We start from the raw sequence: 12,473 nt of genomic DNA, 5'->3' as shown, positions 1-12,473 counted from the left end.
CTTAACGCCCACTCACACAATGGTCCATCTGACCTCAGGAAATCACATGATAGGGTGGGGCTAATGTTTCACAAGGAGCGCACCTGAATCCCTGGCTGATAATAATAATAATAATAATAATAATAATAATAATAATAATAATAATAATTAGATTTATATAGCGCTTTTCAAGGCACCCAAAGCACTTTACAATGCCACTATTCATTCACTCTCACACTCACACACTGGTGGAGGCAGCTACAGTTGTAGCCACAGCTGCCCTGGGGCAGACTGACAGAAGCCAGGCTGCCATCGGCCCCTCTGGCCGATGGCGTGATTGTGACCCACACGCATTTTGCCTTGGCTCATGTGATTAGGTAGAGGATCATCAGGGGGTCCTTTTGTCCCTCTGTGGGGGGTCACTCCCACTAGGCTTATATCTGGGACTCTCCACCATTTGACCTTAGAACTGAAGAAGCTTCTCGGATGAGAGGTGAAACATCTTCAAGCAACTTAAAGAAGTCCAGACGCTTTTCTTTGCAAGCTCCTTAGACTATGATGACCTGGATGACTGAGAACCTTCACAGACACGATGCTGCAGCATTTATATTACTTAAGATAAATAGATGACCTCAGACACTTATGAACATGCATGTGTAGAGAGTTGAAAATAGCTTTCTAGTCAAATCTAGTATCAGAATTAAACTGGGGAAAACAGCCCAGTTGTTGTTGTGTTTTGTTGTGATTGTATTTTTGTACCTGTCATTTAAAATGCTATTCTACATCCAGCCGCTAGAGGGCGCATTACGCGCAGTGGTATCGAGTAGCGTTTTGGGGCACAGAGGAAGAATAAACCTTCCTGTTGTGAAACTGACATCAGCTCTTTGACTTTATTGTTGACTTTCTGAGAAGTAAACGACTGAAGAGCCTCGAAGATCAGGGCATGTCTCGTCTGCTTGCATTTCGTGACCTCATTGATGACCTGCAAGCACCCCAGGTAACTGCTTTTGGTCAAGCATCTGATGAAGGGGATGCTGTTTCTGTATCAGAGACTGAACCAGCAGTAGTAGCATCAGTAGTGAAAAAGAGTATCCCAACATCAGTGATTGCTGATCCTGTAACTGGTTTAGTAAAACTGACAGATGTTGCTGCATTGTTACCACATAGAGAATTTAAGATACATGGTGGTCAAATCTCAGACTCAGCTTCTGATTTGAGTTTTAACTGTCTATGTAAACAAATTGATGAAGGTCTGGCTGAGGGGTTCTCAGAAGCTGAGGTCTTAAGAACGGTGCTCAAGATAATTAAGCCTGGTACCTTTAAAGACATGCTCATGACCAAAGACACCCTGACCCTTGCTGAGTTAAAAAGGTTCCTTAAAGCACACCTTAGGGATAAGAGCAGTACTGAATTGTTCCAGGAACTAAGTAACGCAAAGCAACATGACAAAGAAAACCCACAACAGTTCATGTATAGACTAATGGGGGTCAAGCAGCGTATAATGTTTGCTTCTAAACAAGGTACAGACTTCCAGTATGATAGCAAACTGGTGCAGGGAGTGTTTCTTCATTCGCTTTACCAGGGGATGAACGAAAAATGCTCACACATCAGACGAGATCTTCAACCACATATTTCAGACATGAATGTGACTGATGACTTTATACTCGACGTGATCACAAGATCACTGAGGGAGGACACTGAGAGGAAAACCAGGTTGGGACAGGTATGCAAACAAAAAGCAATCAGTATCAATACAGCCCAGCTGGACAGTGACAAACAGAATGCCATTCAAGTACAGGCAGAGGTGCAGGCCAATCGCAGTGCTATACAGGAGTTAACAGCCCAAGTGTCATCTTTGGCCAAAAGTTTGGAGAAAGCCATCACACCGGTAGTGAATGTGGCAACAGAAAACACCTACAACCCTTTGCCACACATAAAACAGTCAGCCAAGCCTGAAGTTAAAGGGAAATGTCACCAATGTGTATCCCAAGGAAATGACACCTGCTCACACTGCTTCCGATGTGGAAAAGAGGGACACAGAGCTATTGGCTGCTTACAAAAGGTAACTCTGTCGGGAAACCGGGTGAGGTTGCTGGGGAGGGACCACCAGTGACCTTGGAGAATGCAGAGTCCCCAATCCCAGAGAAGCTGCACCCCAAAGAGAAAATTCCATTTTCAACCAAGACCTCCAAATCATGTCAAGTGTCCAAAAGGGAGCGTGTTGCCCAGCTGATTGGGGGCAGGTGTATGGTAACTTGTTATCTAGATGGGGTCAAACTTCAAATGTTGTTGGATAGTGGGGCCCAAGTAAGCATTGTGGAGAAGTCTTGGGTGCAAAAAGCCTTGCCAAATGTGACAATTAGGCCACTGGAAAGCCTACTCTCAGATCACCCACTCAAAGTCACTGCAGCTAATGGGACAGATGTGCCGTTTGAAGGGTGGATAGAAGTTTGTCTTGAGATCACAAGTAGCAGACATGGCTCAGTTGCTATTCATGTTCCCATGCTAGTAAGTCGAGGAGGGTTGAGCAGCCCGCTACTAGGCTTTAATGTGATACAAGAGATGATTGCAGGGAATGGTGATCAAAGAGATGACGGCAACTTAGTGAGTCTCCTTTCAGAAGCCCTGAGAATTCAGAAGAGTAATGCTGAAAGTCTTGTTTCGGTGGTTCACACAAAGCAACCTCTGGAAGAGTCAGGATGTCCAGTATTAAGAGTTGGAAAGAAGGGACTCACGATCCCCCGCAGTCAGATCTGTCAGGTGAAATGCCGCATGAGAGCTTTTCCTGGAGGAGGAGTCATGTTGTTTGAGCCGAATGTAGACTGTCACTTGCCAGATGGGTTGGAGTTATTTCCTGCGCTCGTTGAAGTGCCGGCTGGTGCCTCAAAAATAGTGAGAATACCAATCCAGAATTCAACAAGGCATGATGTTTTTTTACCTCCAAAAGCAGTCTTAGGATTCATTGAAGAAATTATTGAAGGCACACCTGTAAACATCCATCCAACTATGCAGGGGTCTGGAGAACCACACAATGACACCCTTCTGTGCGCTACCCAAACAAGTCCGACCAGTGAAAAACAAAGTAATGGGAAGGAAAATCGTCAGGCTTGCAGTGTGGAGGAAAGATGGCATCCAAATGTGGATTTAGATCACCTGCGGGAGCCTGACCAGAGCACGGTACGGCAAATGCTTTATGAGGAATCAGACGTGTTTGCTCGTGAAGAAGGAGACATTGGGTGTGTCCCTGGCTTACAGCTCAAAATCAATACAATTGATGACACTCCAGTTCAAAAAAGCTACAATTCCATTCCACGGCCACTGTTTAAGGAGGTGAAGGAGTATATCCAAAATCTCCTAAACAGGGGGTGGATTAGGAAGTCTGTTTCTGCCCATTCCTCACCTGTAGTGTGTGTCACAGGCTGGGTCTCCGACCCAGCACTCTGAGTTTTCTTTGTATTTTTCTTGTTTTTTGATATGTTATTAGTTTTTGTGTCATTTCCTATTTTGCCTTTAGTTTAGGCAGTTATTGGTTATTGTTCCTGGGTTTTCTATGTTTTGGGGTTTGGTATTTATTCATCACGTATTAGGTCTGTTAAGTTGTGTTGTCATGTTTAGTTTTAGTATTTCCTGTTTTATTCTGACAATGTCATGTGTTCTTTGTTAATTGTATTTGGCTTTCCTCTCCTGGTCCTGTCATTAGGTTTATGTCTGTCAGCTGTTTCCCCATATGTCTCCACTTCCCCTGATCACCTCATGTCTGTATTTAAGCCTTTTGTTTTCTTCATGCCATTGTCGGGTCGTTGGTTATTTTGACCTTAGTCTTAGTTTCTGTCTTTGCTTGTTTTCACCACAGTCATAGTTATAGTTTTTGATCTTAGTACCTTTAGTGTTTTGTTTCTTAGTGTTTTGCCAGTTTGTTTTGGTTTCCTGGTTTATCCCTGCCGTCATCTTAATAAAGCATCACCTTTCTGTTGAAACCTTACTACTCCTCGTCGTCATCTGCTTTTGGGTCCTGTTTCCACGCACATCGGCGCACCCCGCCGTGACAGAACGACCCGACAGTCATGGACCCAGCGGATTCAGCTCTCACCGAGTGTCTGGAGGAGACGGCTCGGATCCAAGCAATCCTCGACCGCATCTTTACAGCGCCCGATTTGAAGAGCAAGCGTGTGATGGTCAACGTTGCTGAAGCTATTATGGAGAGGGATCCCCGCCTCCTTCAGCTCCCGGACTCACCGGCTATAGTGGATGCTTTTACAAGGGTAAAAGAGATGCTGCGGGCCCAGGAACTGTCGAATCAGGAAATGGCTTCCAGCACCTACCAGTCACAACAACCCCACAATCAGTCATCTCCATTGCTGCCTCCGGAACCCGAGTGTGTTCGTGTCGGTTCGCTGAGATTCGCCGCAGCGTCACCACCTCTCAGCTCACCAGTTTCCACGCCCTTATCACAGTCTCGCCATACTCCTGCCACGGTCCAGCGCGAGGAAGCGCTGGACACCATTGATTTAGATCACGACGAGCGTCAGTCGATATACTGCGCTCTATTGGAGGAGGAGCTCCGGTGGAAGCCATGGCTCATTCCGGAGCACGAGCCCTTTTTCCGGGGTACTCGACTGGCTCTCGGGGGACCTCGGAGTTACCAGGGACTTCCACCTATTGCACCGCTGTCTTCCACTCTCAAGAAAAAGCGGCGTGCGCGCCATCGGCGCTCCACACCACGAACAAAAGTGAGTGACTATATCTTGGCTCCTCATGTTTTTTCTCCGGAGATAATTGGAACGGACACTGCCTTTCCGGGTTATGAGCCCGGCTATGATGAGACTGTTTTCACTGGAAATGCTAGCCATCAGGCTCAGCTAAGCTGCTGTGGGACTGCTAACCAGGCCGTGTTGGAGCCGGAGACGGAGGTGCAGCTTGTGCAGCCTATTTCAGTGTCAGCTGGAGGGCCCGGGGAGCCCGTCCGGCCTCACGTCTCGTCTGCTGGAGGTTCGGGAGAACCCAGCCAGCTTCATGTTTCATCAGCTGGAGGGCCCGAGGAGCCCGTCCAGCCTCACGCCTCGTCAGCTGAAGGGCCCGAGGAGCCCGTCCAGCCTCACGCCTCGTCAGCTGGAGGGCCCGAGGAGCCCGTTCAGCCTCACGCCTCGTCAGCTGGAGGGCCCGAGGAGCCCGTCCAGCCTTACGTCTCGTCAGCTGGAGGGCCCGAGGAGCCCGTCCAGCCTCACGCTTTGTCAGCTGGAGGGCCCGAGGAGCCCGTTCAGCCTCATGCCTCGTCAGCTGGAGGGCCCGAGGAGCCCGTCCAGCTTTACGTCTCGCCAGCTGGAGGGCCCGAGGAGCCCGTTCAGCCTCACGCCTCGTCAGCTGGAGGGCCCGAGGAGCCCGTCCAGCCTTACGTCTCGTCAGCTGGAGGGCCCGAGGAGCCCGTCCAGCCTCACGCTTCGTCAGCTGGAGGGCCCGAGGAGCCCGTTCAGCCTCATGCCTTGTCAGCTGGAGGGCCCGAGGAGCCCGTCCAGCCTTACGCCTCGCCAGCTGGAGGGCCCGAGGAGCCCGTCCAGCCTCACGCCTCGTCAGCTGGTGGGCCCGAGGAGCCCGTCCAGCCTCACGCCACGTCAGCTGGAGGGCCCGAGGAGCCTGGTCAGCCTCATGCCTCGTCAGCTGGAGGGCCTGAGGAGCCCGTCCAGTTTCACACCTCGTCAGCTGGCGGGCCCAAGGAGCCCGTCTGGCCATCTTCTGCTTCACCACCTGTGGCTGCAGCGCCACCACCTGCGGCTCTCGTGCCGCCGCCTGCAGGACCACCACATGCTGCGCTACCGCTTGCTGCTTCTGCGCCTCAGCCTGAGGACGACGCCTCGCCTGGTTCTGCCACACCTCAGTCTGAGAACTCATACAAACTCATTTCACCCACTATGGACTGTGTGTTGCTGCAACTTACACAGCCTCCTGCCACGTCAGCTGGGGGGCCCGAGGAGCCCGTCCAGCCACCACCTGCGGCTGCCTCACTGTCACCTGGTTCTGCTTCTGCTTCGCCTGTTCCAGCCTCAGCCTCAGCTTCTGTTTTGCCTGTTCCAGCCTCAGCCTCAGCTTCGCCTGGTTCAGCTTCAGCCTGTGCTTCGCCTGGTCCAACTTCAGCCTCAGCTTCTGTTTCGGCTGGTTCAGTTTCAGTCTCAGCTTCTGTTTCGCCTGGTTCAGTTTCAGCCTCGGCTTCTGCTTCGCCTGGTTCAGCTTCAACCTGTGCTTTGCCTGGTTCAGCTTCAGCCTGTGCTTCACCTGGTTCAGCCTCAGCCTCGGCTTCTGCTTCTGCTTCGCCTGGTCCAGCTTCAGCCTCAGCTTCTGCTTCGCCTGGTTCAGCTTCAGTCTCGGCTTCTGCTTCGCCTGGTCCAGCTTCAGCCTGTGCTTCGCCTGGTCCAGCTTCAGCCTCAGCTTCTGCTTCGCCTGGTCCAGCTTCAGCCTGTGCTTCGCCTGGTTCAGCTTCAGCCTCAGCTTCTGCTTCGCCTGGTCCAGCCTCTGCTTCTGCTTCGCCTGGTCCAGCCTCTGCTTCGGCCTCGCCTGGTCCAGCCTCGGCTTCTGCTTCGCCTGGTCCAACCTCTGCTACTGCCTTGCCTGTTCCAGTCTCTGTTTCTGCCTCGCCTGGTCCAGCCTCTGCTGCTGCCTCGCCTGGTCCAGCCTCTGCTGCTGTCTCTCCTGGTCCAGCCTCTGCTGCTGCCTTGCCTGTTCCGGCCTCTGCTTCTGCCTCGCCTGGTCCTGCTCCTGCTTCGCCGTCACCTGGTCCGGCCTCTGCTGCTGCCTCGCCTGGTCCGGCCTCTGCTTTTGCCTCACCTAGTCCGGCCTCTGTCGCTGCCTCGCCTGGTCCGGCCTCTGCTTCTGCCTCGCCTGGTCCGGCCTCTGTTGCTGCCTCGCCTGGTCCGGCCTCTGTTGCTGCCTTGCCTGGTCCGGCCTCTGCTTCTGCCTCGCCTGGTCCGGCCTCTGTTGCTGCCTCGCCTGGTCCGGCCTCTGCTTCTGCCTCGACTGGTCCGGCCTCTGCTTCTGCCTCGACTGGTCCGGCCTCTGCTTCTGCCTCGCCTGGTCCTGCTCCTGCTTCGCTGTCACCTGGTCCAGCCTCGGCTTCTGCTTCTGGTTCGTCTGGTCCGGCTTCAGCCTGTGTTTCGCCTGGTCCGGCTTCGGCCTCGACTCCTGTTTCGCTGTCGTCAGTTCCAGCCTCGGCTTTTGTTCCTGCTTCGTCTCCGCCTGGTCCAGCTTCGGCCTCTGTTTCTGTGTCGGCCTCGCCTGGTTCTGCGGTTGTGTTGCTGTCGCCCAAGCCTCGTTTTGTCCCTCGGGATCGCCGGCCGCTTTCTGGGCCGTCTGCTGGACATCATTGCCGTCTGGGTCGGCCCACTGTATCTTTGACCTGTGACCTGCTGTGCTCTCGACCTCCAGGTCGGCCCCCTGAGCTCATGGACTATGGACTACTGGACCGTTGGCCTCCGGGTCGGCCCCCTGAACTTTTGATCTCTGGCCTGCTGTGCTCTCGACCTCCGGGTCGGCCCCCGGAACTCTTGGATTTTGGACTGCTGGACCGTTGGCCTCCTGGTCGGCCTCCTGAACTTTTGATCTCTGGCCTGCTGTGCTCTCGACCTCCGGGTCGGCCCCCGGAACTCTTGGATTTTGGACTGCTGGACCGTTGGCCTCCTGGTCGGCCTCCTGAACTTTTGAACTTTCTTGTGTTTTGCTGTCGACCTCCTGGCGGCCGCCTGAACCGCTTCGCCATTCGCTCCTGTTCTGCCGGGTTCATGGTCGCCCTCCTGAAGCTGGGTCTCGGACTCTTGTGCCCTTGTTGTTTTTGGCCTGTGTGCTTCTGGTGTTTTGTTTTTTGTTTTTTTGTTTTGTTTCTGGCCCTCCTTCCTGGTCCCCCTCCGCCCGCCCTGGGTGGGTTGTTGTGGTTTTGTTTTTGTGTTGGTTTTCTGGGTGTTTTCGGGCGTCTGGAATCCGCCCTTAAGGGGTGGGCTCTGTCACAGGCTGGGTCTCCGACCCAGCACTCTGAGTTTTCTTTGTATTTTTCTTGTTTTTTGATATGTTATTAGTTTTTGTGTCATTTCCTATTTTGCCTTTAGTTTAGGCAGTTATTGGTTATTGTTCCTGGGTTTTCTATGTTTTGGGGTTTGGTATTTATTCATCACGTATTAGGTCTGTTAAGTTGTGTTGTCATGTTTAGTTTTAGTATTTCCTGTTTTATTCTGACAATGTCATGTGTTCTTTGTTAATTGTATTTAGCTTTCCTCTCCTGGTCCTGTCATTAGGTTTATGTCTGTCAGCTGTTTCCCCATATGTCTCCACTTCCCCTGATCACCTCATGTCTGTATTTAAGCCTTTTGTTTTCTTCATGCCATTGTCGGGTCGTTGGTTATTTTGACCTTAGTCTTAGTTTCTGTCTTTGCTTGTTTTCACCACAGTCATAGTTATAGTTTTTGATCTTAGTACCTTTAGTGTTTTGTTTCTTAGTGTTTTGCCAGTTTGTTTTGGTTTCCTGGTTTATCCCTGCCATCATCTTAATAAAGCATCACCTTTCTGTTGAAACCTTACTACTCCTCGTCGTCATCTGCTTTTGGGTCCTGTTTCCACGCACATCGGCGCACCCCGCCGTGACAGTGTGTGTGCGAAAAAAAGACAACAGTCTTCGCCTGTGTGTTGACTTCCGTGAGCTTAACCACAAAACCGTCCCAGATCGCCATCCACTCCCACGGATCCAGGATTTGTTGGACAGCCTAGGAGGCAATTCATGGTTCTCCATCTTGGACCAAGGGAGTGCGTACCATCAAGGGTTTGTGAGTGAGGAGTCAAGACATCTAACTGCCTTTAGCACACCCTGGGGACTCTACGAATGGGTACGAATACCCTTTGGACTGACAAATGCACCAGCTGCCTTTCAGAGGTGCATGGAGGGAGTGTTAGATGGCATCAGAGACGAGTGTTGCGTACCGTATTTGGATGATGTCCTTTGCTATTCCAAAACGTTTGACGAACATGTAGACCATCTAAGACAAGTGTTCCACCGGATGCGACAACACGGCATTAAGCTTCGCCCAGCCAAATGTGAGCTCTTTAAGAGACAAATTTGGTACATCGGGCGAGTGGTGTCAGGAGAAGGGATTCAGATTGATCCAAAGGATTTGGAAGCAGTTCTAGCCCTGAAAGACAAGAAGCCTCGCACAGTTGGAGAGGACATTGCTTGGATTTCTCAGCTACTACCGATCCTTTTTCCAAGACTTTTCACGACTGGCAAGGCCCTTGTTTGAAATTCTCCAAAGCCCAGCTGAGACAGGTCATGCCATCAAGCCTCAGACTGTTAAGGGAAAAAGTCCAGCGACCAAAGGGAACAAGGGGCAACTTCCCTCTCGCTCACCTGTCACTTGGACTACTGAACATCAGAACGTGGTGTCCAGGTTGGTGGACATGTTGACAAACCCCCCCATCCTGGCCTACCCAGATTTTGATCTTCCATTTGTGTTACACACGGACGCCTCAAATGAAGGTCTGGGAGCTGTATTATACCAACGCCAACACAACAAACTGCGTGTTATTGGGTACGGCTCCAGGACCTTAACACCTGCAGAGAGGAACTATCATCTGCACTCGGGCAAACTTGAGTTCCTGGCACTTAAATGGGCTATTTGCGACAAGTTCCGGGATTACCTGTATTATGCACCAACTTTCACAGTCTATACCGATAATAACCCCTTGACCTACATCCTGAGTTCAGCAAGACTAAATGCTGTGGGTCACAGATGGGTTGGGGAGTTGGCGGATTTCCATTTTGACATTAAGTATAGACCAGGAAAGAGGAACGCTGATGCCGATATGTTGTCCAGGTATCCCGTGAACCTGCAGCAGCAGATGAGTGACCATACAGAGACAGTGTCACCGGAGGTGGTCTCTGCTGTGTGGCAGGGGACAAAAATGGTACAAAACGATGATGTTCCCTGGGTGGCTGCATTGCAACTAAATGGTGATGATGGAAATGCTGTACCACACAATAGCGTTTCAGGCATCATTCCCAGAGATATTAGAGCTGCACAAAAAGCAGATCCAGCTATTAAAGAAGTTATGTCTTTGAAACTGAGAGCTTGGACTCCAAATGAAAAAGAAAAAAAAAACAATGTCTAAACAGACAAGGAGACTGCTCTATGAGTGGAGCAAGTTAGAAGTAGAAAATGGACTACTGTACCGAAAAACAAACCAAAACCGACAACTTGTCCTCCCTGAACAGCTCAAATCAGTGGTACTGAAAAGCTTACATGACGACATGGGGCATGTAGGTTCTGAAAAGGTGATCCATCTGGCCCGAGAACGGTTCTATTGGCCGTACATGCAGCAAGATGTGGAAGAATACGTGACAAAAAAATGCCAGTGTATTAAACAGAAGCACCCCAACATCCAGCAGAGAGCTCCAATGGGATCCCTCACCACCAGTGCACCTTTTGAGTTGGTCTCTATTGACTATTTGCACTTGGAGCCAAGCAAAGGAGGATATGAGTATATCCTTGTCCTCGTTGATCACTTCACGCGCTTTGCGCAGGCATACCCAACGAGAAACAAATCAGGAAAGACAGCTGCTGAAAAGATATTTCAGGACTTTATTCCTCGCTTTGGGTATCCAGAGAAGTTGCATCACGACCAAGGACGTGAGTTTGAAAACAGCCTGTTCCAAAGACTGCAACAACTATCAGGAATTGCACACTCACGCACCACTCCTTATCATCCTCAGTGCAATCCAGTGGAGCGATTAAATCGCACACTTCTCCAAATGCTGCGCACCCTACAAGAAGAGAAAAAGAGTGAATGGAAAGATCACCTGCCGCAGATCGTGCATGCCTATAATTGCACAAGACATGACGCAACAGGTACTCTCCATTTTTTCTCTTGTATGGCAGGGCTCCACGGCTACCAGTTGACCTACTTTTTCACCAAGGGAAAGACACTGAGGCACAAAACCACCAAACGTTTGTCCAAAAGTGGGCCGAGAGGATGCGAGTCACTTACCAAATAGCTGCAAATAATAGCCGACAGTCCTCAGCCAAAAGCAAAAAGCAGTATGACAGACATGTAAGAGGTATCACTCTCCAGCCAGGTGACAGAGTACTGGTGAAAAGTTTGTCAGAGAGAGGAGGGCCAGGAAAACTGCGCGCCTATTGGGAGAAGGTAGTACATCGCGTGGTGGAGAGATTGGGAGATGGACCCGTCTATAAGGTACAGCCAGAGAGAGGTAGTAAAGCCATGCGGGTTCTTCATAGAAACCTCCTACTACCAGTAAACGACTTACCTTTTGAGGAAGAACTTCCTGTGGAAGAAAAGACAAAAGCAAAAAGGCAAAGACAACCTGAAAGAGATGTCAACGAAACGGCGACCAGTAGCTCGGATGAGGAAGATAGTTATACCTACCACCATGACCTCCGGAGGAAGATTCCATGCTACAGACTCGTGAACACTCAACAACAAGGACCTGCTATTCAACAGGAGCACCCTCAGCAACAGGAAACTGTCATTCCAAAGCAGGATTCTCAAAGTCAGCCCAAGCTACGTGCAGCAGCAAGAGAGTTCTGTCCTCTTGACAGGCCAGAATATGGGGGAGAACAAGATGTTGTGGAGACCGAGGAGTTAGCAGAAAAAGACATGGAGGAAATGGATGGAGAAAATAGAGAAAATGACTTTGTAAGGAGATCACAGAGGAGGGGGAGACCAGCAGAAAGACTCACGTACAATGCACTGGGTCAGCCATCATACTGTCACTGGAGGGCAGATATGAACACCCTTTCAGCTAGCCAACCCTGGATGTGGACACACAGCGTCCCATCATTCTTTCACCCCATCTATTCTCAGCCGTACTACCACAATGACTGCACACTCATACACTGATGGGTCCACACATGAAGAAACAAATGTCAGGAGACATTCTTTTAAGTGGGGGAGAGTGTAGAGAGTTTAAAATAGCTTTCTAGTAAAATCTAGTATCAGAATTAAACTGGGGAAAACAGCCCAGTTGTTGTTGTGTTTTGTTGTGATTGTATTTTTGTACCTGTCATTTAAAATGCTATTCTACATCTAGCCGCTAGAGGGCGCATTACGCGCAGTGGTATCGAGTAGCGTTTTGGGGCACAGAGGAAGAATAAACCTTCCTGTTGTGACACTGACATCAGCTCAACGTGTGTCCCTTTTCCTATTCTTTATCACAGGTTAGTAAATGCATTTTAATGAATGTATACTGCAGACCTTACAAACGGACCATGTTGTTTATGTGGGTAATGAGCGCAACTCGCTAAAGAAATGGATTCATTCTGAGTTGTGTCTGAATTGTGGGTTAAGGCTGCAGGCTAAGTGATGCTAATGCTAGCGGACTTGGCTAATGTGGAATACTGAGTGTGTGTGGGGAAGCTAATCTGACCTGTGGGAGACTTCTGGACTGTGAACTCTTAATGTATTATGCACTCTGATAAATGGGCTTCATACTATGTTTTATTCTTCTG

Source organism: Mchenga conophoros, linkage group LG9, assembly GCF_057382185.1.
Source record: "Mchenga conophoros isolate Kocher_MC1m ecotype Shallow Benthic linkage group LG9, M_conophoros_male_GT1.1, whole genome shotgun sequence".
In the NCBI taxonomy this organism is placed as follows: domain Eukaryota; kingdom Metazoa; phylum Chordata; class Actinopteri; order Cichliformes; family Cichlidae; genus Mchenga; species Mchenga conophoros.
This window is presented reverse-complemented; position numbering follows the sequence as displayed.